Source organism: Pseudophryne corroboree, chromosome 1 (assembly GCF_028390025.1).
Source record: "Pseudophryne corroboree isolate aPseCor3 chromosome 1, aPseCor3.hap2, whole genome shotgun sequence".
Classification (NCBI taxonomy): domain Eukaryota; kingdom Metazoa; phylum Chordata; class Amphibia; order Anura; family Myobatrachidae; genus Pseudophryne; species Pseudophryne corroboree.
The window spans coordinates 518,165,499-518,192,886 of NC_086444.1; positions in this window are offsets into that span (position 1 = coordinate 518,165,499).

Genomic DNA, 27,388 nt, shown 5'->3' on the forward strand with positions numbered 1-27,388 from the left:
CTGCGTCTCTCGAGACCCCACTTGGGGATATTACTTCAAAGATCCCTTCTGGGGTTTTGCTTCTCGAGTTCCCTTCAAGAACTATGGTTTTAGAGACCCTTTCTAGGGTTGCGCTCTTCAAGTCCCTACCTGGGGTAACAGCTTCTGAGACCCCTTCTGGTATGGACACCTGAACTACAATATTTGATGTCCCTCTATAAGCTTGGGCATCGGGTACCGCACCAGCACTCTGGGCATCGGGTACCGCACCAGCACTCTGGGCATCAGGTACCGCACCAGCACTCTGGGCATCAGGTACCGCACCAGCACTCTGGGCATCAGGTACCGCACCAGCACTCTGGGCATCAGGTACCGCACCAAGATCCTGAGCTACGGGCACCACTCCAGGACCCTGGGCTACGGGCACCACTCCAGGACCCTGGGCATCGGGCACCACTCCAGGACCCTGGGCATCGGGCACAACTCCAGGACCCTGGGCTTCGGGCACCACTCCAGGACCCTGGGCATCGGGCACCACTCCAGGACCCTGGGCATCGGGCACCACTCCAGGAACCTGGGCAACGGGCACCACTCCAGGAACCTGGGCATCGGGCACCACTCCAGGAACCTGGGCATCGGGCACCACTCCAGGGGCTTGCAACTCCACAGGAACCTCAAGAGAGGAGAGAAACATTCTCTTTTGATTCCTGAATCTATAATGGGGCTCCCTTGCCCAAGGACCCCAATTATAGGACAGAGAGCTTTTTAGTGTGGGTTGTGTGACAAGTACCTCTGCCACAGTAGAGACAGGAGTAGGTCTTGTATCCTGACTCAACTTGGCCAGAGGGCAAGACTCGTCACCACACTTTGGCTTGCGCAACTCACAGGTCTGCAGATAGTGGCCTAAACCCCCACAATATAGGCATAAGTTTAAGTTTCTGCGACGCAGACGCTCCTCATTTGAGAGCCTGGGCCGCAGAAAACTTTAAACCTTTTCTCTTCAATTAAACCAGAGGATTCTCTTGTCACCATACTGTGAACAAGAGTCTCTTTAGAGATAGATGTACTCTCAACGACTTCTGGCAAGATGAGCAAGATTTTAGTCAGAAGGTTTTGCAGTTGCTTTAGGGATTGCTGCAAAACTTCTAGTCGCTCTGGTCTCAAAGCACTGAAAACAGAGTTCAGGGCTGCGAGAGATGCCTGCAGGGCTTGCATAGTAGACATAGGAGGATTTAAAACTAGACAAGACAAGACAAGACAAGACAAGAGACAAGGCAAGACTAAATTTTGCTAAACAAAACAATACTTTTTTTTTTTTTTTTAAACACCGGACTGGATTCTAAACATCGGACTGGATTCTAAACAGCGGACTGGATTCTAAACAGCGGACTGGATTCTAAACAGCGGACTGGATTCTGCACACTGAATTCTAGACAGGACTGGATTCTAAACACCGGATTGGATTCTGCACACTGAATTCTAGACAAGACTGGATTCTGCACACTGAATTCTAGACAGGACTGGATTCTAGACTAGACACTGGACTGGGCCAAAAAAGAAAAAAAGTTTTATTTCTTTTTTGTGGTATGGCTGGTGATAATGTTAGGTTCCTGGTGCTCAGAACAAGGGAGATGTTCATGAAGTGAGTCCAGAGCACCAGGACGTAACGCTGGGAAAGGGGAATGGAAAAGGAATAGCCCCTGGCGCCCTAACTCTGTTGTCTCACCCGTGCTGTCAGAAATCCCTTGCGAGACTATGGTTTCTTGAGCCCTTGGCAGCCGCGTTTGAAGGGCGGATTATGTCTGCCCAACTCCGATGCCCCCCGGTCTTAGTGAGAGACAAAGGGAAATCCGAGACAGGATGATAACAAGAGGCCCTCTAACTAAGCAAACAGGCCAGGGGCTACAAGCTAACTAAAAACCTAAAGTATGTGCGGAGAAACCGCCAAAGGAAAATAACAACAAAGGAAATGCTGATCACATGCCGACACAATACCTTTGTGTACCAGCGGTGACAGCATAAGCAGAACCCTCTGCAAAACACCAGGGACAGAAACAATAATGAAATACAGCGGCCTAGGCAAACGGACGCGGGAGAGCCGCTACTCACGGAACCTGTACGAATACTGGCAAACGGACAGGAACCCTCAATGATGCCGACACACACTCTCAGAACTGGAGGACAGGCAGAATCCCAAACGACAGACCGGTGGACACCAGGAAACCAGGAACTTGACCAGGGATAGGCAAAGCCACTGGACCTCAGGGCAGGAACGCCTCACAGCAGGACACGGGAACAGACACAGGAATCGACACAGGGACTGACACAGGATTAAACACAGGAAGCAGCTAGTCAGACACTGCTATACAGGAGCTCAGGGACTGGCAGGAACCAGGTCAGACTTCAAGCAGACTGAAAACCAAGAAATATCACCAGCATCTGTGAATTGCAGTCAGCCAGCATATAACAGAGAGGCCTAATTAATAATCCCATGCAGCTGCCCTGTTGCATGATTCCAAACTGACAAGATGCAATTAGCAGCCAGGTGAGGCTGAACACATGGGAACAAGCTGCAATTACACAGACTCACCAGCGGCAGCAGACAAGAGTATTCTAAAACAGAGCAACAGGAAATCCTGGCATGCAAGACAACTTTATAAACATAAAATAGGAATGAACCACTACCTGTGGTTCATAACAGTATCCCCTCCTTAAGGGTGAGCTCCGAGCACCCCATGACACCCACGGGGAACATAAACAGAAGTATAACATAAAATACAGAACAAAACTGCAAAACAGGAATGAGCCACAGCCGTGGCTCATAACAGTGAGAGATCGGTTCGTGACAGCTTCATGGTAATTTCCTGCTTGCAATCAGCAGGATCCTTGAGGGAAGCAGTATCCGAAGAAGGCAGTGCCACCTTCTTGGATAAGCGTGTCAGTGCCTTGTCTACTTTAGGCGAAGATTCCCATCATATCCTATCCTTCTGTGGAAAAGGATACGCCATAAGAATCCTTTTGGGAACATGTACTCTCCTATCCGGAGACTCCCAAGCCTTTTCGCACAATTCGCTTAGCTCAAATGAGGACGGAAACGTGACCTCAGGCTTTTTCCCTTTATACATGTGAACCCTCGTTTCAGGAACAGGGGGTTCCTCAGTGATATGCAAAACCCCTTTTATGGCAATAATCATGTATCGAATACCCTTTGCCACCTTCGGCTGTAATTTTGCATCCTCATAGTCGACACTAGAGTCAGTATCTGTGTCGGTATCTGTGTCAGCGACCTGGGATATGGGGTGCTTTTGAGACCCTGAAGGTCCTGGCGCCCCAGGGACAGGCACGGTCTGGCTACCTGACTGATCCCTAGCCTCAGCCTTGTCTAACCTTTTATGCAGGAGATTCACATTTGCATTTAAGACATTCAGCATATCCACCCAGTCCGGTGTCAGCGTTGCCGACGGCGACCTGACATTCAAACACTCCCCCTCCACATTAAGCGAGTCTTCCTCGTCAAACATGCCGACACACACGTACCGACACACTTCACACACACAGGGATACTCCTTTCTGAAGACAGTATCCCATTTAAGGCCCTTTGGAGAGACAGAGAGAGAGTATGCCAGCACACACCCCAGCGCAATGACCCTGGAGACCAACACAAAATGTTTTTCCCCAGCAGCGCTGTATAATATCTTATCCGCCAATTATGTGCCCCCCCCCCTCTCTTTTAAACACCCCTTCACCGTGTGTAAGCAGGGGAGAGTCCGGGGAGCTTCCTCTCAGCGTTCTGTGGAGAGAAAAATGGCGCTGGTGAGTGCTGAGGGAGAAGCCCCGCCCCCTCGGCGGCGGGCTTCGGTCCCGCTCAAATTTGTGTAAAAATGGTGGGGGCTTATTTATATACATGTACAGTGCCCAGCTGTACATGTATATATCATTTTGCCATGTTTTGAGGTGTTATTATTGCTGCCCAGGGCGCCCCCCCTGCGTCCTGCACCCATACAGTGACCGGAGTGTGTGAGGTGTGTGGAGCAATGACGCACAGCTGCGGTGCTGTGCGTTACCTCAGTGAAGCCGCTGAAAGCTTCTGCCACCTGAGACGTCTTCTTGCTTCTGTTCTTCTGGCTCTGTGAGGAGAACGGCGGCGTGGCTCCGGGGTTGGACGCCCAGGACGAACCTGTGTTCACCCCCTCTGGAGCTAATGGTGTCCAGTAGCCGAGGAAGCAGATCCTATCATTTAAGTAGGTCTGCTCCTCTCTCCCCAGTCCCTCGATGCAGGGAGCCTGTTGCCAGCAGTGTAAAATAGAAAAATCCAAACAAAAATGCTTTCTAATGCAAAGAACTCAGGAGAGGTCCCTGCAGTGCACCCATCTTCCTCTGGGCACAGTGTAAAACTGAGGTCTGGAGGAGGGACATAGAGCGAGGAGCCAGTGCACACCCAGAATCCAAAGCTTTCTTAAAGTGCCCTATCTCCTGCAGAGCCCGTCTATTCCCCCATGGTCCTTATGGAGTCCCCAGCATCTTCTAGGACGTTAGAGAAAAAAACATTTTAAACTCATGTCGACCTTTTGACCTCTCGACCTAGACCATGTTGACCTAGAGACCCTGTCGACCTAGTTACTGTCGACCAATAGTGGTTGACCTAGACACTGTCGACCTAGTTGCTATCTACCTTCCATACCACACCCATTCACACAGATGTATGTGGAAGTGGGTGGAGCATGATCTTTGATGCAGATATTCCAGTCATTAACTGGGGAGAAGTAATCATAATAGCCTGTTAACTTCAAAATCATTTATTGGGAAAATTAATTGAAAATACTCCATACAAACTGTTGAATGGAAAGAAAGCTGACCATCAAATTATAGAAAAAATTGAAGTAAAGCACATTTACACATTCCAAAGAAGAAACGCTAAACCTGATGTGGTCATGTAGAGGAAGGATTCTTGTAGGCTACAGTGAATTCTGCATAAAGAAACCAAGCAGGGGGTATATTTACTAAAGTTCGATTTTCAGATAATTTTTATGAATCAAAAAAATCAACTGAAATTGATTCTCTAAACCCCTAAAAAATCCCTCATTTACTAAAAATCGATTATGCATTTGATTTTCAAATCAAATTCAATTTTGATTCATGTTTAGAAGGGATTTTGTGTTGAGATTTTGAAATCCCTTCAAAAATCGAACCTCAAATCCCCATTAAAATCCCCAGCAAAATTGAACAGATCTTCGTCATTACTTCCTATTTGTCCAAATATATCACATGCATGCTAATTAAAGGGGAAGCTCTCTCTCTTTGCACTGTTTTATACATGAAAACATAACTGAACAAATTTTGTGGTTTTTTTTTTAAATACTTACAGCTGAAATAGTTGGCAGCAAGTTTAGCCCTAATCTGCCTTCCTATTTGCTTTTCAGTTTCTGTGCTCACACAGGGGGTAGATCAGACCTGATCGCTAGGGTGCATTTATTGCAGCCCTGCGATCAGATAGTCGCCGCCTACAGAGGGAGGGAATAATGCTGTGCAAGTGTGCTTCATTAGCAGAGCTGTACAAACATCAGTTTGTGCAGCCTCTGCTCAGCCCAGGACTTACTCTGCTGCTGCGATTGTATCCTCCTGATTGGGGCCGGAGCTGATGTCAGACACCCTCCCTGAAAATGCCAGATCCCGCCTGTTTTTCTAGACACTCCTGTAAAATGTTCAGCTGCCACGCACAAACAGCCACTTCCTGTCAATCACCTTGCGTTCGCCCGTGTGATCTTTTTTTTTTGCACCATCCCATTGCTAAGCGCCGATGCCCGGTGCTACTGTCTTCATCCCTGTGCATTGCGGTGCATACGTATGTGCAGTTCAGATCTGATTGTCCGCTGTGCAAAAACGCACAGCATCAATCAGGTCTGAATTACCCCCCTAGTCAGTTGTTGGTAACAAAACCTCTGTCTGCTCCCTGTTTATGGCATAATCTGGGGTAGTGTCTTATTTAATGTGCAATTATGCAATAGCTAGCAGCAGAGCACAATATCAGACATTTTTGACAAAATATATAATAATATGCCTCCCGAATTATCTATGTTTAATAGACCAAAGGCAGTTGCGGAACAAGCAAGCGGTGGGCCCAGGTGCGACAAAATGCTTTGCCCCCCCCCCCCCCCATCCCATCCAAGTCCACCCCATGGGCAGTGCGCGCCGTAGGCGCGCGCAAAAATACATAGTGGCGTGGCTTCGTGGGGAAGGGGTGTGTCCACAAAATAATACCAATTCATAAAACGGTGCACAGTAGTCTCCATTCTTCAAATTACGCCGCACAGTAGCACCACTACACCAGGTAGAGACCCTTTTACACCTTACAGCGAACAGATTCCCCTTTTTACACATAACGGCAGACAGCGTGCACTTTTTACACATAACGGCAGACAGCGTGCCCTCGTTACACATAGCGGCAGACAGCGTGCACTTTTTACACATTACGGCAGACAGCGTCCCCATTTTACACATTACGGCAGACAGCATACACTTTTTACACATAATGGCAGACAGCGTGCCCTCGTTACACATAGCGGCAGACAGCATCCCCTTTTTACACATTACGGCAGACAGCATACACTTTTTACACACAATGGCAGACAGCGTGCCCTCGTTACACATAGTGGCAGACAGCGTGCCCTCGTTACACATAGCAGCAGACAGCGTGCACTTTTTACACATTACGGCAGACAGCGTCCCCATTTTACACATTACGGCAGACAGCATACACTTTTTATACATAATGGCAGACAGCATGCCCTCGTTACACATAGCGGCAGACAGCATCCCCTTTTTACACATTACGGCAGACAGCATACACTTTTTACACATAATGGCAGACAGCGTGCCCTCGTTACACATAGCGGCAGACAGCGTGCACTTTTTACACATTACGGCAGACAGCGTCCCCATTTTACACATTACGGCAGAGAGCATACACTTTTTACACATTACGGCAGACAGCATCCCCATTTTACACATTACGGCAGACAGCATACACTTTTTACACATAACGGCAGACAGCGTGCCCTTTTTACACATTACGGCAGGCAGATTCTACCTTTTTACACATAGCGGCAGGCAGATTCCCCATTTTTATACATAGCGGCAGGCAGATTCCCCATTTTTACACATTGCGGCAGGCTGATTCCCCCTTTTTACACATTGCGGCAGGCAGATTCCCCATTTTTACATTGCGGCAGGCAGATTCCCCCTTTTTACACATTGCGGCAGGCAGATTCCCCATTTTTATACATAGCGGCAGGCAGATTCCCCATTTTTATACATAGCGGCAGGCAGTCCCCCCTTTTTACACATTGCGGCAGGCTGATTCCCCCTTTTTACACATTGCGGCAGGCAGTCCCAACAAATAAAAAAAGAAAGAGACAGACAGAAAGAAAGAAAGAAAGAAAGAAAGAAAGAAAGAAAGAAAGAAAGAAAGAAAGATTATACTTACCCTCTCTGTTGGCTCAGGCTCCTTGTGCAGCTTCCCGGGCAGTAGAGAAGAAGGAGGAGGGAGGTGGAGGAGGGAGCCGCAGCAGCGCTGTGTTATTGGTGGAGGCGCTGCTGCTGCTGCCCCTCTGCCTCACTATAGGCTGTTCTCAGAGACAGCCTATAGTGAAGCAGAGGAGCAGCAGCAGCAGCGCCTCCACCAGTAACAAAGCGCTGCTGCGGCTCCCTCCTTCACCTCCGTCCTCCACCTTACCCCGTACCGCTGCAGTGCGCGCCGCTCCTCTCTCTCCGGGCGGCTGTGCGCTGCGGGCAGCGGTTGCCCGCAGCGCACAGCGGCATTTAATGAGTCAGTTTGACTCATTACATGCTTGGGCCCCTGAACAGAGGCGGGCCCCAGTGCAACGCACTGCTTGCACTGCCGGTAGTTCCGCCTCTGACCAAAGGTGCATTCTGTCATGGATTGGATGGCTGTATGTGCCTCTTCAAACTTATGCTCAGCAGGAGATGATTTGTCAATGGAGTTCCGAAGTCAGGAGCCATAGCTATAGCCTAAATCACCTGTTGTGGTGGTGGTGGGGGGGGGGGGAGCAGGAATTAGAACAATATAGTAATAAGTACTATTAGCTGCTTCATTAACACATATAGGTAATTTACCTAACAACCATCCCTATTGCATTTGACTCACCTCAAATTTTGCAGACAGGGTGGATTTTGTGAGGATGTAGGCATCATGGCATGAACCAGGATAGCCAGTAACAACACTTATGAATCTAAGTTTCATTATAACATCTGAAAAAAGTGTCAGAAATTCTGCTATGCTGCTATCTATTGCACATTCATGGACTAGGTATGATGCTCATTTGCATAAAAATGTGCAGTATTTAACTCATGAAGCTGCTGATGTTGCTCTGATTAATGCTTCTGGGTGCTCTCAGTCAGGTGGTGATTTGCATACTGCAAGTATGTGCACAACCTACCATATCCTTTGGCAGCCATCATTCCTACAGCCACACTGCTCCACATGTTTTTGAGTACTTTAAAAGTAATCACAATCAATTTCATACTAATAGAATGGTGTTTAAAAGCACAAATCAAATGTCTAACATGATTCAATTTATTTGGGGATTTGAAGTTCGATTTAGAGTTCGAATTCATAAAGAATTATAGTAAATGAGGGGATCTTATAGCTGACTATGGGAAAACATTGATGTTTTTCAGAAATTCTATTTTAAGTGGGATTTGATTTGAATTCGGTTTTAGAATTGATTTGACATTTGATTTTGCCTTAAGTAAATCTCCAATCAAAATCAAATGGAAATTGAATGGAAATCAAATGCCAAACCTCTATAAAGTCAAAATCGAACTTTAGTAAATTTTGCCCAAGGTGGTTGAGACCTTTGACTTGAGGCTCAGATGTACTTCATTGTCTTCTTATAGCAGAGATTCCAATAGCACTAGTACTCCAATTTCATCTTCAACTCAAACTTTCAAATATTCATCTGATGCTACATTTTTTGACCCATCGTACTCTGAGCAAAATAATGCCTTGATGAATCTATACATTAGAGATTTCAAGAATCCCAAGAATAGGAGAACATCAAAAATAGTTCAAAGACCACAGTCAGATGATGTAAGACTTGGTTCTGTTTTAGCTGTTTCTACTCCAGATTCCCTGCGTAGTTTCCAACTTGTGGAAATGCAGCATAGCATGGATGATGTTACCCCTAAAGAAGACTGGTCGCTTCCCTTGGATTTGGATTCAGACTCTGACTATGATCCAGTTTATGATACCACTCCTGTCATGACTGTGGTTTTTGTGAACCCAGCGTGTATGTGAAGTCTGTGCGGGTACCTGGAGGACTATGTGTATATTTGGATGGTCTGTGGGAATCAGTGAGATGAAGTAGTAAGGAGCAATCCCTGACCGAGGATCGAACCCGGGCCTCAGCAGAGGGAGCCGTATCCTGACCACTGGATCACCAGGCACTTGGTGTTGATAGCAGGATGGTGAATGTATTGGTGAGAACAAACTAGATATACTGTCACAGGAGTAGGCGTTTGTGTACTCAAGGTAACTATAAAACAGGTTATCTGGAGTTACGCAGATCTGGGGGGAAGAGCTGAAGACGTTGAACCGGCTATAAAACAGGTTATCTGGAGTTACGCAGATCTGGGGGGAAGAGCTGAAGATGTTGAACCGGACTGGTTACCGGTGAGACTGTAATTGGCCTGGTTACTGGCGAGGTTACCGGTGATACTGAGAACCGCACTGTAAACCGGGCTGGGTACCAGTATGACTGGAAACGCAACTGTATGTAGAACAATGAATGTGGCTGTGACTTTAAGACGAGGCAGAAGATGAACTGAAGACTGTGGCTGTGTGTTTAAGGTGAGACTGATGAATACTTCGGATGTGGCTTTAAGATTGTCACAACTGAGGGCTGGTGCTGACCAGGGGGAAGCCTCAGCTGTAGGGGCTGAGGTATATGTGTACCTGGGAGGCAGTACAGGGTTCTTGGACATGCAGGGAACCTTTAGAACAAATGCCCGAAGGCGTGACCACGACAACAAGGGAAAGTTCAAAGGTTTTATTAAACACAGTTCAGAGGAATACTGATGACTTGGTACAGGTAATAGGAAACACAGTTCAGAGAAATACTTGGGATCGATGACGGAACACCGATGGTGACTTGGAATCGATGACGGAACACCGATGGTTACTTTGGGATCGTTGGTAAGCTTTGAGTGAAGCTGGGGTTCGCAGATAGAAATGCACTATTGTACTTAGAAGCACAGGTGAAGCATGAAGTGATGCTGGGGATCGCTGGAGAAGAAGCTGGAGAATGGCTGCTGGGAAGCCGGAGTTCAGACACAGGTGAATCAGGGTAGACTGTAGAGGGTTAATCACTGGAGTGTCGGGTTACACTGCAGAGTATAATCACCAGGGAGTCAGGCTGTACTGCAGAGAAAGTCCATGGGAGAACAGCACACTGGAATCACTGAAGACAATTGAAGCACTGACATCTTTCCACCCCAGGAACAGGATATTTATACCTGCTGGGAAGCAGGGATTGGCTGGCTGATTAACCAGAGACCAGAGTGCAGCTGCTGTGTAATCAGGCTGAGAGCAGAGTGCAGCTGATAGGCTGAAAGGTAACATGTGATTAGGAAAACATGGCTGCGCCCATGGTAGCTTTTGGAGGGAAAGATTGTTTGTAACTTGAATGTGAGCTTTAACCATGAAGCTGCCAGAATCACAGTAAAGAGATTTGAGACAATGAGATGCAGCGTGCTGCACACAGACAGTGCAGATGGAATCCAGGCTTGGAACACTGGGACAGTCTCAGGAGGCATTTGGAAGGTAAATACTGATAAGGAATTACCTAGATCGTGACAAAGATGAGACAGAAGAATATTGCAGCTGTGTCTTTAGGACGAGACTGACGAATACTACGGCTGTGGCTTTAAGATGAGACTGAAGAATACTGCGGCTGTGTCTTTAAGATGAGTCTGATGAATACTGCGGCTGTGTCTTTAAGACGAGTCTGATGAATACTGCGGCTGTGTCTTAAAGATTAGACTGATGAATACTGCGGCTGTGGCTTTAAGACAAGACTGAAGAATACTGCATCTGTGGCTTTAAGACGAGACTGAAGAATTCTGCAGCTGTGTCTTTAAGACAAGACTGAAGAATACTGCGGCTTTGTCTTTAAGACGAGACTGAAGAATACTGCGGCTGTGGCTTTAAGACAAGACTGAAGAATGCTGCGGCAGTGGCTTTAAGATGAGACTGAAGAATACTGCAGCTTTGTCTTTAAGACGAGACTGAAGAATACTGCGGCTGTGTCTTTAAGACGAGACTGAAAAATACTGTGGCTGTGGCTTTAAGACAAGACTAAAGAATGCGGCGGCAGTGGCTTTAACACGAGACTGAAGAATACTGCAGCTTTGTCTTTAAGATGAGACTGATGAATACTGCGGCTGCGTCTTTACAATGACTGATTCTGGATATAACTGGTAACACAACTGTAATCCAGACTGAGTAGCAAAAGAGCAGAGTTTTACGGGAACCAAAGTAAAAGTGTTACCTTTTAGGTAGCTCAGCTGCGATGCTCACACAGAGCTGTGTGACACAAGGAACTGGCCCCCTCTGTAACACAAGTCTCTTTACTTATACACCAGAGAGTCTCTGTCTGACACAGGATTGGCTAGTTCCAGGTCAGGTGATCAGACCCTGTCATGTCAGTACTCCAGGTTAGGCTCTGATGTGGAGTGAGGCCTAGCAGGCCGAAGAAACACTGAAGCCTGCATTTCTAAAAATGAACAGAGGATGCTGGCTTTTATGCCCAAACACCAGAGAGCTGAGCACAGTGGAGAATGTATCTGGTGGCCACTGGAGTCAGAGAGGCATATAGTATAATGACAACAATGATTGCTGTGTAGGCACAGCATAGAGAGACTTGCTGAATTCAATGTTCACACAGAAGGTTAATCAACTCTGATGGAGCTCGTTACCTCTCAGCACTCAGGAAACTCAGGGTACTGGCAAGCTGTTTATCCCAGTGAGCAGAAAAGACACAGGATCCAGGACAGATGGCAGAGGTAAGTCACCAAATATGAGAAATACAGTCAGGATCATGACAGTGCCCCCCTCTTCAAGGGTGGACTCCGGACACCCATCTTGAATCTTAGAGGAACTTGAAAAATTCATACAGTAGAACTTAATACCTTCGTCGATGCCTCTTCTTCTTACGGGAACATCTAGATTTAGCCAGGGAGACTGGAATTTCCTGCAAAGAAAAAACTTCCATAGAAAACACAGGACCTCCCAGGAAAGGAGTAGCATCATAAACTGGATTAAATTCAGAGTCTGAGTCCAAGTCTAATGGAAGATACAAGTCTTATTTAAGAGTAAATACATCCTTTTTTGAGCTGCATTAACAAGTTTAGAACAACACAAGGAAATTGGAGTGGAATCAATAGAAAAATAACCAACTCTTAAATCAACAGACTGTTGTATTTGTACTGTTTTACAATTCTTGGTAATCTTGAAGTTCCTAATGTATTGGTTCATCAACGCATTATCTTGCTCAGAAAGCAATGGGTCAGAAAATGGAGCATTGGCTGAATGTTCTGTACACCGAGTGGAGGATAAAATTGGACTCAAGGAAACAGATGCCATTGGAACAACATTAGACTGAGGTTCACATTCAGACTTTAGGTTAATAGCCTTGGTATTTTTCTTGACTTTAGATGCTACAGCAGAATTATCCCGACATCGATGAGAAAATATCCTATCTGAAGTTGTCTCGATGAAATCCTGAAATGAGACTGAGAAGTCACTTGAAATCTCATTCTGGATGGAGATGCTAGTTATTCTCCGTGAAGCTGTGACACTTGCTGCTGCAACTGAGGAAAACCACTCTGGTGCTGGTGACTGGACTGAGGAAGCAATTTCAGTATCCCTCTCAGCAATATCAGCCTGAAGTTCTTTATCCAAATCAGCAGATGGAACAGTAGGTTGCTCAGAAAAGCTTAGGGACAAAGCTGAGAAAGCTGTACACAAACTGGTGTCCAGCTTTGTAGCACTAGAATGCTCAGTTACTGAATGAATAATTTTACTTGGAGTGGCTGAAACTGGAGAAGTCTTTGAATGGACAAGTAGGACCGGATTGGATACAAGGATGCTTGAATTGGCTGAAACCAAAGAAGACTGACCAGGCTGATCCTGGAATATAGTTGGACCAGCTGGAACCGAGACACACTGACCAGGCTGGACCTGGAGTATTGCTGGACCTGCTGGAACTGGGATGGACTGACCAGGCTGGGCCTGGGGTAGTGCTGGACTGACTGGAACTGGGATGAACTGACCAGGCTGGACCTGGAGTATTGCTTCTAGACCGGCTGGAACCGGGAGAGACTGAACCGGACATATGGATGAGATCAGACTGAGTCCGGATGAACTTGAACCGGCCGGGACTGGAGGAGACTGAACCGGACATATGGATGAGACCAGATTGAGTCCAGACGAACTTTATACCAGCTGGGACCGGAGGAGACTGAACCGGACATATGGACGAGACCAGATTGAGTCCAGACGAACTTGAACTGGCTGGGACTGAAGGAATAGCTCAAACCATGGATGGAACTGGATTGGGTCCAGAGAAATTAGAATTGGTTGGGACCGATGGAGGCTGATTCCGTTTGGAACCGGAGTGAGTAGAATCAAAGTGTTCAGATGGCCCATCCTGGACCTGAACCATGCTGGATGCCAACAGGGTGGTGCTTTCCGAAGATGGCAAACAGGAGTTCATAACTGCATCTGTAGCACAAGGATTTCCAACTGGGAACTTGGCTCTGGATACTTCCCTTGGGGCTGAAACTCTGATGACCCCTCCTGGGGTTGATGAATCAGACACCTCTCTAAGGGTTGTTATTTCCAGCACCCCTCCTGGGGTTGACAGATCAGAAACTCCTTTTTAAGAAGAAGACTCATATGCCCCTACTAGAGCTTGAACATTGGATACCCCTTCTGGAGTCAGCAAAGCAAATGCCTCCTCAGAGGCTGCAGAGTCCAACACCCTTTCTGGCACTGAAAGTTCAGATGCCCCTCCTTGGGCTGAGGACACAGACGCCCATCCTTGGGTTGAGGACACAGATGCCCCTCCTTGGGCTGAGGACACAGATGCCCCTCCTTGGGCTGAGGACACAGACACCCCTCCTTGGGCTGAGGACACAGACACCCCTCCTTGGGCTGCAGAGACAGATGCCCCTCCTTGTGCTGTAGAGACAGACATCCCTCCTTGTGCTGTAGAGACAGACATCCCTCCTTGGGCTGCAGAGACAGATGCCCCTCCTTTGGCTGCAGAGGCAGACACCCCTCCTTGGGCTGCATAGGCAGACACCCCTCCTTGGGCTGCAGAGACAGACGCCCCTCCTTGGGCTGCAGAGATAGACCCCTCTGTGACTTTAAATGGCTTGAACATTCTTTTCTGGACACCCAACTTGGGAAGGGTCTTTTACTCACTGGACCTCAGTCATAAATTTGAGTCTCTTTTTCAGGAGCCTTCTTGACACCCCCGTCAGCAGTAGCAGCATCAGCTACTAAAGATGACTTATAGACATGAGCGCTATGATACTGAGATTTGTCACCATTTCTTGGCTTGTGAAGAATGCAATCCTTAACAAAGTGACCAGAATCTGCACAGTAAAGACAGAGGTGTAGCTCCCTACGCCGATGATGTTCTGCTTCAGAGAGCTTGGGCCGTGGATAGCTCTGATGAACAACTTCTCCTTGCACAGAGGAAGAGACTTTAGTAACTGGAAACTGGATGGAACAAAACAGGATCAACAACATTGGCGGTATTTCTGAGGAATTCAGGCATCACAGAAAGAAAACTAGTCAAAAGTTCTTGGAACTGTATTAACATCTGGAAGAGAATCCACAGTTGGTCAGGAGTCTGAATACAGAGAGTCCGAGAATCTCTGGAGAAGTTCCACTGCAGACACTGTGCCAATTGATGCTGAGTCGACTCCAAACCCTCCAAGCGTCCTGCAAGATTGCTTAGGAGGTATCAAGTCAGACAACCACTTTCGGCCGGGTCCATGTGACCAGTTCCTACTGTCATGGCTGTGGTTTTTGTGAACTCGGCGTGTATGTGAAGTCCGTGCGGGTAACTGGGGGACTATGTGTATATTTGGATGGTCTGTGGGAATCAGTGAGATGAAGTTGTAAGGAGCAATCCCTGACCGGGGATCAAACCCGGGCCTCGCCAGAGGGAGCCATATCCTGACCACTGGATCACCAGGGACTTGGTGTTGATAGTAGGATGGTGAATGTATTGGTGAGAACGAACTAGATATACTGTCACAGGGGTAGGTGTTTGTGTACTCAAGGTTACTATGAAAAAGGTTCTCTGGAGTTACGCAGATCTGGGGGAAAAAGCTGAAGACATTGAACCGGACTGGTCACCAGTGAAACTGGAACTGGGCTGGTTACTGGTGAGACTGAGAACCAGGCTGGTTACTGGTGATACTGAGTACCGCACTGTGAACCGGGATGGGTACTAGAGATGAGCGGGTTCGGTTTCTTTGAATCCGAACCCGCACGAACTTCACTTTTTTTTTCACGGGTCCGAGCGACTCGGATCTTCCCGCCTTGCTCGGTTAACCCGAGCGCGCCCGAACGTCATCATGACGCTGTCGGATTCTCGCGAGACTCGGATTCTATATAAGGAGCCGCGCGTCGCCGCCATTTTCACACGTGCATTGAGATTGATAGGGAGAGGACGTGGCTGGCGTCCTCTCCATTAGAATAGATTAGAAGAGAGAGAGAGAGAGAGAGATTGTGCAGACAGAGTTTACCACAGTGACCAGTGCAGTTGTTGTTAAGTTAACTTTTATTTAATATATCCGTTCTCTGCTATATCCGTTCTCTGCCTGAAAAAAACGATACACAGCAGTCACACAGTGTGACTCAGTCTGTGTGCACTCAGCTCAGCCCAGTGTGCTGCACATCAATGTATAAAAGCTTATAATAATTGTGGGGGAGACTGGGGAGCACTGCAGGTTGTTATAGCAGGAGCCAGGAGTACATAATATTATATTAATTTAAAATTAAACAGTGCACACTTTTGCTGCAGGAGTGCCACTGCCAGTGTGACTAGTGGTGACCAGTGCCTGACCACCAGTATAGTAGTATATTGTTGTATACTATCTCTTTATCAACCAGTCTATATTAGCAGCAGACACAGTACAGTGCGGTAGTTCACGGCTGTGGCTACCTCTGTGTCGGCAGTCGGCACTCGGCAGGCAGTCCGTCCATCCATAATTGTATAATTATATACCACCTAACCGTGGTATTTTTTTTTCTTTCTTTATACCGTCGTCATAGTCATACTAGTTGTTACGAGTATACTACTATCTCTTTATCAACCAGTGTACAGTGCGGTAGTTCACGGCTGTGGCTACCTCTGTGTCGGCAGTCGGCAGGCAGTCCGTCCATCCATAATTGTATTATTATAATATATACCACCTAACCGTGGTTTTTTTTTCATTCTTTATACCGTCATAGTGTCATACTAGTTGTTACGAGTATACTACTATCTCTTTATCAACCAGTGTACAGTGCGGTAGTTCACGGCTGTGGCTACCTCTGTGTCGGCAGTCGGCAGGCAGTCCGTCCATCCATAATTGTATTATAATATATACCACCTAACCGTGGTTTTTTTTTCATTCTTTATACCGTCATAGTGTCATACTAGTTGTTACGAGTATACTACTATCTCTTTATCAACCAGTGTACAGTGCGGTAGTTCACGGCTGTGGCTACCTCTGTGTCGGCAGTCGGCAGGCAGTCCGTCCATCCATAATTGTATTATAATATATACCACCTAACCGTGGTTTTTTTTTCATTCTTTATACCGTCATAGTCAGTCATACTAGTTGTTACGAGTATACTACTATCTCTTTATCAACCAGTGTACAGTGCGGTAGTTCACGGCTGTGGCTACCTCTGTGTCGGCACTCGGCAGGCAGTCCGTCCATCCATAATTGTATTATAATATATACCACCTAACCGTGGTTTTTTTTTCATTCTTTATACCGTCATAGTGTCATACTAGTTGTTGCGAGTATACTACTATCTCTTTATCAACCAGTGTACAGTGCGGTAGTTCACGGCTGTGGCTACCTCTGTGTCGGCAGTCGGCAGGCAGTCCGTCCATCCATAATTGTATTATAATATATACCACCTAACCGTGGTTTTTTTTTCATTCTTTATACCGTCATAGTGTCATACTAGTTGTTACGAGTATACTACTATCTCTTTATCAACCAGTGTACAGTGCGGTAGTTCACGGCTGTGGCTACCTCTGTGTCGGAACTCGGCAGGCAGTCCGTCCATCCATAATTGTATTATAATATATACCACCTAACCGTGGTTTTTTTTTCATTCTTTATACCGTCATAGTCAGTCATACTAGTTGTTACGAGTATACTACTATCTCTTTATCAACCAGTGTACAGTGCGGTAGTTCACGGCTGTGGCTACCTCTGTGTCGGAACTCGGCAGGCAGTCCGTCCATCCATAATTGTATTACAATATATACCACCTAACCGTGGTTTTTTTTTCATTCTTTATACCGTCATAGTCAGTCATACTAGTTGTTACGAGTATACTACTATCTCTTTATCAACCAGTGTACAGTGCGGTAGTTCACGGCTGTGGCTACCTCTGTGTCGGAACTCGGCAGGCAGTCCGTCCATCCATAATTGTATTATTATAATATATACCACCTAACCGTGGTTTTTTTTTCATTCTTTATACCGTCATAGTGTCATACTAGTTGTTACGAGTATACTACTATCTCTTTATCAACCAGTGTACAGTGCGGTAGTTCACGGCTGTGGCTACCTCTGTGTCGGCAGTCGGCAGGCAGTCCGTCCATCCATAATTGTATTATAATATATACCACCTAACCGTGGTTTTTTTTTCATTCTTTATACCGTCATAGTCAGTCATACTAGTTGTTACGAGTATACTACTATCTCTTTATCAACCAGTGTACAGTGCGGTAGTTCACGGCTGTGGCTACCTCTGTGTCGGCACTCGGCAGGCAGTCCGTCCATCCATAATTGTATTACAATATATACCACCTAACCGTGGTTTTTTTATACCACCTAACCGTGGCAGTCCGTCCATAATTGTATACTAGTATCCAATCCATCCATCTCCATTGTTTACCTGAGGTGCCTTTTAGTTCTGCCTATAAAATATGGAGAACAAAAAAGTTGAGGTTCCAAAATTAGGGAAAGATCAAGATCCACTTCCACCTCGTGCTGAAGCTGCTGCCACTAGTCATGGCCGAGACGATGAAATGCCAGCAACGTCGTCTGCCAAGGCCGATGCCCAATGTCATAGTACAGAGCATGTCAAATCCAAAACACCAAATATCAGAAAAAAAAGGACTCCAAAACCTAAAATAAAATTGTCGGAGGAGAAGCGTAAACTTGCCAATATGCCATTTACCACACGGAGTGGCAAGGAACGGCTGAGGCCCTGGCCTATGTTCATGGCTAGTGGTTCAGCTTCACATGAGGATGGAAGCACTCAGCCTCTCGCTAGAAAACTGAAAAGACTCAAGCTGGCAAAAGCACCGCAAAGAACTGTGCGTTCTTTGAAATCCCAAATCCACAAGGAGAGTCCAATTGTGTCGGTTGCGATGCCTGACCTTCCCAACACTGGACGTGAAGAGCATGCGCCTTCCACCATTTGCACGCCCCCTGCAAGTGCTGGAAGGAGCACCCGCAGTCCAGTTCCTGATAGTCAGATTGAAGATGTCAGTGTTGAAGTACACCAGGATGAGGAGGATATGGGTGTTGCTGGCGCTGGGGAGGAAATTGACCAGGAGGATTCTGATGGTGAGGTGGTTTGTTTAAGTCAGGCACCCGGGGAGACACCTGTTGTCCGTGGGAGGAATATGGCCGTTGACATGCCAGGTGAAAATACCAAAAAAATCAGCTCTTCGGTGTGGAGGTATTTCACCAGAAATGCGGACAACAGGTGTCAAGCCGTGTGTTCCCTTTGTCAAGCTGTAATAAGTAGGGGTAAGGACGTTAACCACCTCGGAACATCCTCCCTTATACGTCACCTGCAGCGCATTCATAATAAGTCAGTGACAAGTTCAAAAACTTTGGGTGACAGCGGAAGCAGTCCACTGACCAGTAAATCCCTTCCTCTTGTAACCAAGCTCACGCAAACCACCCCACCAACTCCCTCAGTGTCAATTTCCTCCTTCCCCAGGAATGCCAATAGTCCTGCAGGCCATGTCACTGGCAAGTCTGACGAGTCCTCTCCTGCCTGGGATTCCTCCGATGCATCCTTGCGTGTAACGCCTACTGCTGCTGGCGCTGCTGTTGTTGCCGCTGGGAGTCGATGGTCATCCCAGAGGGGAAGTCGTAAGCCCACTTGTACTACTTCCAGCAAGCAATTGACTGTCCAACAGTCCTTTGCGAGGAAGATGAAATATCACAGCAGTCATCCTACTGCAAAGCGGATAACTGAGGCCTTGGCATCCTGGGTGGTGAGAAACGTGGTTCCGGTATCCATCATTACTGCAGAGCCAACTAGAGACTTGTTGGAGGTACTGTGTCCCCGGTACCAAATACCATCTAGGTTCCATTTCTCTAGGCAGGCGATACCGAAAATGTACACAGACCTCAGAAAAAGAGTCACCAGTGTCCTAAAAAATGCAGCTGTACCCAATGTCCACTTAACCACGGACATGTGGACAAGTGGAGCAGGGCAGGGTCAGGACTATATGACTGTGACAGCCCACTGGGTAGATGTATGGACTCCCGCCGCAAGAACAGCAGCGGCGGCACCAGTAGCAGCATCTCGCAAACGCCAACTCTTTCCTAGGCAGGCTACGCTTTGTATCACCGCTTTCCAGAATACGCACACAGCTGAAAACCTCTTACGGCAACTGAGGAAGATCATCGCGGAATGGCTTACCCCAATTGGACTCTCCTGTGGATTTGTGGCATCGGACAACGCCAGCAATATTGTGTGTGCATTAAATATGGGCAAATTCCAGCACGTCCCATGTTTTGCACATACCTTGAATTTGGTGGTGCAGAATTTTTAAAAAAACGACAGGGGCGTGCAAGAGATGCTGTCGGTGGCCAGAAAAATTGCGGGACACTTTCGGCGTACAGGCACCACGTACAGAAGACTGGAGCACCACCAAAAACTACTGAACCTGCCCTGCCATCATCTGAAGCAAGAAGTGGTAACGAGGTGGAATTCAACCCTCTATATGCTTCAGAGGTTGGAGGAGCAGCAAAAGGCCATTCAAGCCTATACAATTGAGCACGATATAGGAGATGGAATGCACCTGTCTCAAGTGCAGTGGAGAATGATTTCAACGTTGTGCAAGGTTCTGATGCCCTTTGAACTTGCCACACGTGAAGTCAGTTCAGACACTGCCAGCCTGAGTCAGGTCATTCCCCTCATCAGGCTTTTGCAGAAGAAGCTGGAGGCATTGAAGAAGGAGCTAACACGGAGCGATTCCGCTAGGCATGTGGGACTTGTGGATGCAGCCCTTAATTCGCTTAACAAGGATTCACGGGTGGTCAATCTGTTGAAATCAGAGCACTACATTTTGGCCACCGTGCTCGATCCTAGATTTAAAGCCTACCTTGGATCTCTCTTTCCGGCAGACACAGGTCTGCTGGGGTTGAAAGACCTGCTGGTGACAAAATTGTCAAGTCAAGCGGAACGCGACCTGTCAACATCTCCTCCTTCACATTCTCCCGCAACTGGGGGTGCGAGGAAAAGGCTCAGAATTCCGAGCCCACCCGCTGGCGGTGATGCAGGGCAGTCTGGAGCGACTGCTGATGCTGACATCTGGTCCGGACTGAAGGACCTGACAACGATTACGGACATGTCGTCTACTGTCACTGCATATGATTCTCTCAACATTGATAGAATGGTGGAGGATTATATGAGTGACCGCATCCAAGTAGGCACGTCACACAGTCCGTACTTATACTGGCAGGAAAAAGAGGCAATTTGGAGGCCCTTGCACAAACTGGCTTTATTCTACCTAAGTTGCCCTCCCACAAGTGTGTACTCCGAAAGAGTGTTTAGTGCCGCCGCTCACCTTGTCAGCAATCGGCGTACGAGGTTACATCCAGAAAATGTGGAGAAGATGATGTTCATTAAAATGAATTATAATCAATTCCTCCGCGGAGACATTGACCAGCAGCAATTGCCTCCACAAAGTACACAGGGAGCTGAGATGGTGGATTCCAGTGGGGACGAATTGATAATCTGTGAGGAGGGGGATGTACACGGTGATATATCGGAGGGTGAAGATGAGGTGGACATCTTGCCTCTGTAGAGCCAGTTTGTGCAAGGAGAGATTAATTGCTTCTTTTTTGGGGGGGGTCCAAACCAACCCGTCATATCAGTCACAGTCGTGTGGCAGACCCTGTCACTGAAATGATGGGTTGGTTAAAGTGTGCATGTCCTGTTTTGTTTATACAACATAAGGGTGGGTGGGAGGGCCCAAGGATAATTCCATCTTGCACCTCTTTTTTCTTTTCTTTTTCTTTGCATCATGTGCTGATTGGGGAGGGTTTTTTGGAAGGGACATCCTGCGTGACACTGCAGTGCCACTCCTAGATGGGCCCGGTGTTTGTGTCGGCCACTAGGGTCGCTAATCTTACTCACACAGCTACCTCATTGCGCCTCTTTTTTTCTTTGCGTCATGTGCTGTTTGGGGAGGGTTTTTTGGAAGGGACATCCTGCGTGACACTGCAGTGCCACTCCTAGATGGGCCCGGTGTTTGTGTCGGCCACTAGGGTCGCTAATCTTACTCACACAGTCAGCTACCTCATTGCGCCTCTTTTTTTCTTTGCGTCATGTGCTGTTTGGGGAGGGTTTTTTGGAAGGGCCATCCTGCGTGACACTGCAGTGCCACTCCTAGATGGGCCCGGTGTTTGTGTCGGCCACTAGGGTCGCTAATCTTACTCACACAGCTACCTCATTGCGCCTCTTTTTTTCTTTGCGTCATGTGCTGTTTGGGGAGGGTTTTTTGGAAGGGCCATCCTGCGTGACACTGCAGTGCCACTCCTAGATGGGCCCGGTGTTTGTGTCGGCCACTAGGGTCGCTAATCTTACTCACACAGCTACCTCATTGCGCCTCTTTTTTTCTTTGCGTCATGTGCTGTTTGGGGAGGGTTTTTTGGAAGGGACATCCTGCGTGACACTGCAGTGCCACTCCTAGATGGGCCCGGTGTTTGTGTCGGCCACTAGGGTCGCTTATCTTACTCACACAGCGACCTTGGTGCAAATTTTAGGACTAAAAATAATATTGTGAGGTGTGAGGTATTCAGAATAGACTGAAAATGAGTGTAAATTATGGTTTTTGAGGTTAATAATACTTTGGGATCAAAATGACCCCCAAATTCTATGATTTAAGCTGTTTTTTAGTGTTTTTGGAAAAAAACACCCGAATCCAAAACACACCCAAATCCGACAAAAATAATTCGGTGAGGTTTTGCCAAAACGCGTTCGAACCCAAAACACGGCCGCGGAACCGAACCCAAAACCAAAACACAAAACCCGAAAAATTTCAGGCGCTCATCTCTAATGGGTACCAGTAGAACTGGTAACGCAACTGTATGTAGAACAGTGACTGTGGCTGTGACTTTAAGATAAGACAGAAGAATACTGCAGATGTGTCTTTGAGACGAGACTGATGAATACTGCAGCTGTGGCTTTAAGACGAGACTGAAGAATACTGCGACTGTGTCTTTAAGACGAGACTGAAAAATACTGTGGTTGTGTCTTTAAGACGAGACTGAAGAATACTGCGGCTGTGGCTTTAAAGATGAGACTGAAGAATACTGCAGCTGTGTCTTTAAGACGGGACTGAAGAATACTGCTGCTGTGTCTTTAAGACGAGACTGAAGAATACTGCGGCTGTGGCTTTAAGATGACACTGAAGAATATTACAGCTGTGTCTTTAAGATGAGACAGATACTGGATATAACTGGTAACACATCTGTAATCCAGACTGGGTAGCGAAAGAGCAGAGTTTTACAGGAACCAAAGTAAAAAGTGTTACCTTTTAGGGATCTTAGCTGCGATTCTCACACAGAGCTGTGTGACACAAGGAACTGGCCCCCTCTGTAACACAAGTCTCTTTACATATTCTTCCTGGTCCTTCGTGATTGGTGAATAGAGACAGGTGATTCAGAGAGTCTCAGGCTGGCTCTGATGTGGAGTGAGGCCTAGCAGGCCGAAGAAACACTGAAGCCTGCATTTCTGCAAATGAACAGAGGATGCTGGCTTTTATGCCCAAAAACCAGAGAGCTGAGCACAGTGGAGAATGTATCTGGTGGCCACTGGAGTCAGAGAGGCATATAGTATAATGACAACAATGATTGCTGTGTAGGCACAGCATAGAGAGACTTGCTGAATTCAATGTTCACACAGAAGGTTAATCAACACTGATGGAGCTTGTTACCTCTCAGCACTCAGGAAACTCAGGGTACTGGCAAGCTGTTTATCCCAGTCAGCAGAAAAGACATAGGATCCAGGACAGATGGCAGAGGTAAGTCACCAAATATGAGAAATACAGTCAGGATCGTGACATACTCCCTTCCTAGGAGGATCTATGATCTCTGACAAGGTCTTCTCCTGGGAACTACCAGTGAGATCTTCAGTTTACTGGAAGAAAGCTCCATTGAATTTTTGGGAATCTTCAGTTTCAAGAACCACATCTCTGTGTTCCTCATTTCCAGGAAGGGGTTCTTGTGCTGTTGTCCCAGTGGACTTCCTAGAAGAAGGAAAGTGTGCTTACAGTGATGGTGAATGGTCCACTTGTTCCGAGGACAAAGGTCTTGATTCTGAAGATGGAGATCGGAAAGACTTTTAAGGAGTCCAAGTTGGGCTTATCCTTGTGTTGTTTTGGGATCCATTTCTTAGGGTTTTCCATATGAAAATTCTTCAAGATTTCCTTAATTTCAATGTGGGTGTCCAGAGTCCACCCATAAGAATGTGGGTACAGTCACAACACTGACTAAATTTCTCATGTTTTACTGTTTGTCTTATCTTTACTATCACTCCTGCAGTTCAGTACACAAGCTACAGCCGTATTTCCTGCTGCTGATAACTTTTGGTTAGTCATCTAGTCATCTGCATGAGAATTCCTCTGTGAGAGTAATCTGTTGGATTCTGTGTTTCAGCAGCTGGTCTCAGCTCATTGTGCTTAGTGGTCAGTTAAGTCTATCCATGCTGTCTTTGCACAGCACTCAGAATTCTGTGTATAATCCTAAGTGTGATCCTCCATAGTGCTCCAAAACCATGAACATCTCCATCTTGGTTCCAGTCAGCTGATTCTCCACTGACCAATCCTGTCCAGTCTGGTGCTCAATCCAGAAAAACCCAGTGGTATAAGCTTCCTGCCTTTAAGTGTACAGGTTGCCAGTTCCAAGTCACACAGTTCTCTGTGTTTCTAGAGACTGCCTCTAAACCTGATATCCTTGCACCACTGCATTCTAATGTGGTGCCAAATCCAGCTCCATTGCATTTCAGTCCGGTTCCAAGTCAGGCTCCATTGCATTCCAGTCCGATTCATAGTCTGGCTACATTGTATTCTAGTCTGGTTCCAAGTCTGGCTTCATTGCATTACAATCTGGTCCCAAGTTTGGCTCCATTGCATTCCAGTCCAGTTTCAGGTCCGACTCTATTGCATCCCAGTCCGGTTCCATTCCAGCCTGTTCCAGTCCAGTTTCATTCCAGCCCATTCCAGAACGGTTCCACTTCAGTCCGGCTCTAGTCCAGAAGTGTCATCATTCTGGTCCAGCCCGGTCAGCACTCCAGTCCAGTTCCAAACCAGTATCACCAGTGTCATCATTCTGGTTCCAGTCTGGTCACCACTCAAGTCTTGTTCCACACCAATATTACCCGTGTCATCATTCCAGTTCTAGCCCAGTCAACACTTCAGTTCTGCCTTAGTTTAATACAATTATTTTAGCTATTCAACTCAAACCCACATCTACAGTATCTTCAGTCTACTTCAGTCCTTATCTACCAGATTCTGCATGTACCTATAGTTTTAGTCAAGGTGGCCCAGTCAGGGGGCCGCAACTGGCCTGCTGGATGCAGGGAAAGACAAATTCCCTTGTGGAGTTCCCTGGAGAAGACCACCAGTAGGGTAAAACTCCATGCCCCTGCTCTGGGTCTAGTCAACTACCTGCCACTAGTTATAATATTCTTCTGACTCTCATCTGGACTCCAGTCATCCTCATACTCTATGAGTAAGAAATACCTCAGGCCACCTAGCTTCCAACACACCACAAACCCAAATACGAGTGCCTCTGTCAAGGGTTCAGAGATTTGCAAATACCAAACTCAGACAGTAGTTTTGTTCTTGCTGTAACTCTATATCCTCTGGATAATGTCTCATGGTTTTCATGTCTATAAAGCTATTTTGAGTCCTGTGGGAGAAAAGCACTATATAAATAAAAAAATTATTATTATGATTATTATTATTTAATCTGAGAGTGCCCATTTGCCTCTATCTTAGTTGTTATTTTAGATTTTTATATACACAACTGAAGTCCACCTCTCCCTTTGTTATAACATAACACAGTCTATGGTTCCATCATAAATTCACACAATATGCAGATCACTATCTCTTTTGAAGACTGCTCCAATAGATGTTCTATTTAACACACACCAGATGAATTTTGTGGTCACATCTATATTTTCACAGATCATGAGCTTAGCGAGATCATAAGTAACAATGCAAATAATACTTAATCTTAATGTAATCGATGCAACAGAGACAGCCATTTAGTAAATATTGAAGTTAGGTCCTCTGACGTTAAAGGCAGCATGTGTGTTTGATAGAACTGATGTAATAGCCATTGGACCATGTGTGTGTAAAATATGTATGTACAAAATTGATGAAAAATACAGTCCAGCATGCACTTCCGTGGTAGTGTGTAACTCATTACTCACTGGGACCTCCCAAGTTTTCCTGAATGGCTGATGTTGCAGACTGCCATAGCAAAAATGTTAATGAAACAAATACGTTCAAATGACCTCCTGCTCCAATCCATAACTTGTCCATGTGATAAATAGCACACCCATACATCACACAATTTAGTATCTAAATGATGGAAACATTTGCACTGGCCAACTGTGACAAAGTTTTGTAAAAATATGAAGGTAACTTGTCTCTTGACCTAACAGTATTATCAGTCAAAGTTTGAGCTGTAATTGTCCCAGGAAATGTACATATTGCATAAAAATTCCCTTTGTTCATCACAGTATTTCTATTGACAAGACATGCCTCCCAGCATCCCTTTAGCATTGTAACCATGACATACCATACTTAACAAGGTTCAAACTGTGTTCTCACTGTAACGGAACCGAAACACATGGCTTGTAACATAACTTTGACACTTACAACACTCATGAGCTTGGACATGTGTTAACCACTCCTCCCAAACAAATAATCACAAAAGCCACATCTTGACATAGATTATCATGTATAATAGCTGTTAGCCAGTTTGTTTAATCCATTATGAAATCCTATTTTTCGCCACAAGAATTCCATGCAAGGGATTTCTTTGACTTTATTCCCAGCTTGCCTCAGTTGGAGGTCAGAGCGATTTTTTTAGATGCCTGAAACACAGCTGTTGTTTTCCCAACAACTGGAATCTGATATAGACAACATATCTTCCTTAAGAGAGAATAGATTTTCTACTTCTCCTGGGCTTATTGAGATTGGAATCAATTTGTAGTTTTATTTCAGGAAGATTTTGAATGACAACTATTTAAAAATGAATGTTTACATAAAATAAGTATTACTGACATTCTTAAATGTGCGTACAAATATTTCTATAGCTTTTTAGATCCGAATATTTGTGTTAGGACTGGCCAAAATTTGTAGGTGTAATCATTCTCTTCACAATAGGTATCCTGTGTTTATACAATATGTAAAAGAACTTTTAACATCTAATAAGGTGTTGTAACACGTAGCACAAATTTTCTAATATAAATTTGTAACATGTAACAAGGTGTTGTAACATGTAACTAAAAAATGTTATATACATTTTCTAATGGCTGTTTCCCACCAAGTACTCTCTTCCTTTCGTTACATCTCCAGCTGATAACTCACTGGCAAATAGATCTGCAGGTCCCATAGCGACGAAGCGACAGCCATCTTGGGAAAGCCCATACTGGAAGTTACCATTTTGGTGGATCTATTCACAGAAAGCTCCTGCGGTCCCTGGACATTATATACATAGGTGTTTCTATAATGGGTGCAGTGTGTGTGGTGCACATGGGCCCCTAGGACCGGGGGCCACACTGCACATACTGCACCCATATAGAATATTACCCCTC